The following is a 6000-nucleotide window of genomic DNA, read 5'->3' as shown; positions in this document are numbered from 1 at the left end:
GCTCGGTCGGGCAACTAGACGGCGCATAACGCACGGAAAGGGAGACACGCGAGGGCTCTATCTGTCTGTCTGTCTGCCTGCCTGTGTGTGTGTGTGTGTGTGTGTTCAAGGATCTGATTGGCACGAATCGTCGTGTGGTGGTTGGCCGGGTTCGAGGTTCGCGTCGACTCGAAGTCCGACGATTGCTTCCGTGCCGGGAGCTCCCGGGAACCCCGGGCCGGGAGTCGAGAGAGAGAGAGAGAGAGAGAACGCGCTCTAGATAATGCACTCGAGATAAGGTCGAGTCCTAGGCTCATGTCCGGTAATCGAACGCCGTCAAGGTCTGCGCTTGGGGAGAGTTTCTAATTTGTAAATATTGAACAAAATCAATCCGCAACCTAACCTCAAAACACTGCCAGCACCTGCATCAGTAGTGGTAGTGGCGCGGTCACGCTGCACAAGAACCTCCCCGGCGGCGAAGGGGAACGAATGGCAAGCAGCGGTTCCAGGTCGAGAACGTCACCTGCAGTCACTCGCATTCGTAAGGTCAAACCTTAACTGGCGCGCTCGGCGCACTAGGCACATGATGCGGCTTCTCGCGGTTTCTTGTGGATACGGATCATTTGGAGCAGGGAGGTCGTCGATCGTCAACCCCCCCTCTCGCGGGCCACCGCGATGTCTGTATGTCCACCCCGGAACGAAGGAGCGTGAATGGTGCGCATGTTCGGGGTCACCACGTCGTCGTCGTCGTCGTCGTCGTCACTGCTTAGTCATCCGATGGGGTCGCAATGGCAATGAACTGGACACGAAATTCGCAAACATGATCATGAGTGGAAGAACTTACCAGCTCATTCTGATGAGATTGACGAAAAGCGTGATCATGTGGCCACCCGAAGGTCATCCGTTCCACCCACTCGACCAGCCATGACCGCGGTCTGGCGGTTGGAGTTGGAACCCCCCCCCCCCCCCCCCCCTTGGCTAAGCCAAAGCTTTGTGGTCGCGTGCAGCATATAGAAGCCATGCCGGCGGTGGCAGCGGCGGCGACATAATGACACTGACACTGGTCCACAAGTTCAGGCTCAAGGTACAGAGCCGGAGGTACAGAGAATTAAGTCGATCCGTTGCGATTGTCGTCGCTGCCAGAAGCCATTTGCTATCTAGTGTCCTTACTAGCGGATCCTTCTGACTCTTCCCTAGGACAGTAATACGTACGTCAATTTGAAGTCACTTTACACTAGGCGCACACCTGAAGGTCACGCAACAGATCGTCAAGAACGAGACTTCTCCACGAGCTTAATACGTCCGGCGTTGAAAGGACACGAATGTCGAACTCCGAAGCGCACATTACGGTATCTTAATAGGATTCAAATCGAATGCTCACGGCGTTACCAACCTCCCGGGCGGCATACATCAGGCATACAGCATGTAATTGGCCTCATTACGCGGGCACATTATGTCCAAAGCCACCTGTCGTGACGGGTGTCGGAAATGGGAGCTGACGACTGTCGCGGTCGTCTGCAGCCGCGCCGCAGGTCGACCACCTGCTGCTGCTGCTGCTGCTGCTGTGGCCAGAAGTGACACCCCTGAGGCCTGAGTTATGGATTGTTTGAACTAACAGACAGCCGCAAAAGCGTTGATTGGCTGGCTGGCCGGCTGGTGTTAGTTGGTCGGTGGCCTACGCGCCGCCTGCAAGTCAGGTCCGATCGCTCATAAATTGAACATTTATAGGTCGACAGTAATGGCATCAGAACCGCGCGGATCAAGTGTTAATCTCGATTCACTTATGGCAATCGGCGAGCCTCACGATCTCGCGACGGACCGACGTTCACCGGGCACACCGGGGATCCGTGATTGATTTAATTAGATCCTTATCCTGATTTAAGCGTGCAACTCATCTGCCATACCATGGACCGGGAGACTCGCTTCTCTCAGGAGTACGCTTCCCAGCAACGCGCCGTTCCGGCGGCGGCGTTGTTGTTCGTGTCTCTGTGACGCAGAGAGGTACGGAACACGTTACATAACTCATCGCGATGCTCCTGACCGTGCTCAAAGCAACAATCGTGAACAATCGGAACATCGGCATCCACCTGGGTTGGTGTTGTATGAATTATGAGTCCTGTGGCCGGCGCACCGACACTACTGCTCCAGATGAGGTAAGCGATCAAACACTCACACACATCATGTAGCAAGTGCAGTTGATCGGTTACCTAGGCATGATAATCGACTCCTCGATCGACTACTCGAGCTCTAGCTCAAGCTCGGTCTCGACTGCATTCCACAGCCATAGCTCAACACTGGTTGCACGGGCAGCACCACCACCGACTGCTGCTGCACTTATCGCCACTTATCGATGCCTCGATCGAGATTATTAATTATTGAAAATTGCGCTGCCGCATTCGTGAATCGCGTGGCTGAGGTCGTGGTCAAGGGGCTGTCCGGGGCTACGGCACATCATCATCATATCGGTTCCGCACCTTCACAGACGCACAGTTTGAGGGGTTATGTGGTTCCGCGGATCGATTAATCCGAAATTTCCGGTCCAAATAATGGTGCGATGGTGATGGTGATGGTGCGGCGCGGAACGAAACTGCAGTTCGCGGGACAGAGTGACAGACGACGAGCACCAGGACCGTGTCCTTACGGCCGTTGCCTAAGCCGTTGCTCGCGAACGCGCATTTGCCCCTGAGCTGTCACGACTTTACACAAAAAGGGGCCAGATTGTCAAACGATTCCACAGCAAACCGCGCCGTGTTCGTCTAATCCCAGCGTCAGGGCAGACCTTGCTGCTCCACGTGCTCCGCCAACGTCGTCGTCGTCGTCGTCGTCGTCGCACGAGTGCAACAAAAAGCTTTTATCGCGATCCTCACTCGCGGCAGGGCTAGCGAGTAGGTTGTTGCAGGTCCTTACAGGCCTCCGACACCTTCGACTCGATCTCTTGACGTCACCGGCACCAGCGGCGGCCGACCGGCCGGTAGCCGGTAAACAGGAACCCAAGTCTCACTATTCACCCGGATATGGATTTCCTAAGGCTAGGCGGTACTGGCGGTACCAATGGCGGTTGGCCGGTTGGCCCCTTCGGTTTTTTGTCGCTTTCTACCCGCACAATCCGGTTCCGTTTGTAGACGCAATTGTAGACGACCGACGCGGTGCGACGTGGCGAAGCGAGATAAATTACGCACCGTAAACAGTGCGAACACCATCAGACACCCGACGTGTCGATTGCTGATGAGCTTGGAGGTGTAATGCTACGACCTGTTCCTAGAGAACGCGGGAGTCCATGAGTCGCCATTAGTTAGTGTCGATTTGCTGCAGCCTGCCCACAAAAACGTAAACCGTAAAGGTGTTCTTCCGTGTGCGATTTCGTTCCGGGTTGATCTCGTCCCAGAATTGTCGACCGATGGTCCGATGGCCGAGGGCCGAGAGGCGAGTGCAGAGAAAGCCATTTGTTTGCCATTTGGCGGGCGGGCGGGGTAATCGACACCGAAAATGATTCTATCACCATCTCTCGGCAGCCACAAGACCGCCGACCGCTTGACAAGGGGAAATCCACCGTCCACCACGTTTGTCCGGTGCCGCGCATTAGCCGGACGCATGTCATTAGCACGTCAAAAGTGGTCAGCATCGATCGAGGCGCAGGCGGTCGTTGGTTGGTTCTGAGTAGAGCTGTTTCCGTTCGTATGGCAGGGACCGGGACCGGGGGAAGGAATGATCCGAGTGGTTTGGGGTCTGTGGTTGGACGGAATTGAATTTGTAATAACCGGTGATTATTGGATAACTGAATATCAATGGCGGTCGCGAACGAACGAACAAAGCGAGCGCGGTTTGTGGCTCCATCGTTCAGAGCCTTTTGTTGCTTTGTTGCGTGGCCTGCTTGGCAGTCCCAAGTACAAAGTGGTCCCGTAGACCACCACTGTTGCACCTGGGTCCGTTCAATCGATTATTTGTTTTGAGCAGGTTGCACGCACTTGTAGCCCGATCATTATCACTTCGCTGCTGGTTAACGTGGATAATGAGCTGGATCAGGGAATGTTCTCGCTTAAACGGGCACGGAATGGAATTGCGGAAGAGAGGGTTTTTCGGTTGGTAACTAGGCACAACCCGGGGGGGGGGGGGGGGGGGGGGGGGGGTGGATGCAACTGCAGCAGCAGCAGCAGCCGTGTTGGTTCTATGACATGGTTTTAATTCGAATCCGGCGAACCCGCCGAGCAAGTCTTTGCCAAAATCCAAAGCCTTCTCCCTTTACCTGTTACGGTGTCAGCAGCCGGACCGGTATTTCGACCGAAGGCCTATCATCAATTCGCTTCTGTGGAAAGTTCCCAAAACCTGGACCCGCGGTATGCATAACGCACTCCACGCAACGGAAACGTGACGCGACTCGAAGGAAAGTTTTTCATTTTAGTGTCGGATTGGCCGGTTTAGCAGTCCCAGGCGGTCATATGGGACCAGGCCACGCCGGTGGGCATGAGCATGATGATGGTTGACCATTTTATGATTAGATTGGGGTGGCCTTTGAGTCTTTAGTGACTTAATTGATTACGTTATCGCTGGTCCCTTAGTTATCAGGCTTGTTACAGCCGAAGAGTAGTGTTGGTCGCCATCTAGGCTTACTATACGACTTACTATTAACAAAGTACTGGATTGCTGTATGCTTCTCTTACGATGGACATATCTCTTAGCAGGTTACGAGGGACACAGGCTCTGGCTAAGAAGCTCGCCAGTTCACGCGGCTACAAGATCTTATGAATATTTTTACACATACCTTCTTGTCATAGATGAATCTCTCCGTATGGCACGCTTAGTATATGAGATCCTATGCTTTTATTGACAAAAACACTATTGAGCATTGAGATTGATTGAAAATCAACGATGCAAACGAGCAGAATGTCAAGAGCTTGGCCGGGGTCTTAGTCCGATGCGTGAGGAGGTCCCTTAGAGCCGATCTCCGTCTGACTTTGGGCCTTTTTTATACGAAAAACTGCCCTTGAAAGCCAGAACGGGCCTTGCCGTACTCCGGATCCAGGAAGCGAGGTCTCTCTGGTATGGCCAAAGTATGGTGAAGCCGTCTAATGGGGGTTTTGTTTCATAATAAGCAATCCCAAGAGTTATACGCACCAAAAAAGTTTATTTTTGGCGATTTTTAGTGCAGAAACCATTCTACTTCGGTAAAATTTGAAAAAAAAAAACGGTAAAATTTAGAAAAAAACGGTAACATTTGAAATAACCCAAGATTGCTGAAGTGCTGAAACGAGAGTTCTAAACGAACGAAACGGCTGGCGAGATGATTGTAACGGATAGAGGGCGCTCGGGTGCTGCACCCAGTTCATGTGTTGGACGGGTAGATGGCGCTGGTGAAGTGAAACGCCCGAGCGCCCTCTATCCGTCAACATAATCTATCCAGCCCTTTCGTGCGTTTAGAAATTTCGCTTCAGCACTTCAGCAATCTCGGATTTTTTCAAATAAAACCGTTTTTTTTCCTAATTTTACCGAAGTTGAATGGTTTCTACACTAAAAGTCGTCAAAAATAAGCCTTTTTGGTGCGTATAACCCTTGGGATTGCTTATTAACTTAAATTAAACAAAAACCCCATTAAACGGCTCTCCGTTGCTAGTCCATTACCTCGTATCGACATGTAGAAGTTATTGATTTTTAATCTACCAAAATTATCATTTCTTTTATTAGGTGGTTAGATTGAACATTATACTGTTAAATATATAGCTGTGCGCTGCAACTGCACACCCGGGACATCCGAGATTCATTCATCGTAGCAGAGCCTTACTTCCGTTGTCTTCACCTGGGACCATGCCTGGTCATCCCATGGGATGGGGGGAGCTGCAGCAAGATCCCCAAGGCCCAGGAGCAACGGAAAAGGATTCTAAACCCTTTCTCCATACTTTTGGCCATACCAGCCCAGAATGTACGCAGTAAGGGGGTAGAGAGCCAACCCTCTTGCCTTCCTCTTAATAACAGCCCGGATGAGCCGTGACCCCTTTTCGTTCAGTTCCAAAGAAGATAAGAAGAGCG

The sequence above is a fragment of the Anopheles darlingi genome, chromosome 3, assembly GCF_943734745.1.
Source record: "Anopheles darlingi chromosome 3, idAnoDarlMG_H_01, whole genome shotgun sequence".
Lineage (NCBI taxonomy): Eukaryota > Metazoa > Arthropoda > Insecta > Diptera > Culicidae > Anopheles > Anopheles darlingi.
The sequence above is the reverse complement of the archived record's forward strand: the minus strand, read 5'-3'. Positions refer to the sequence as shown.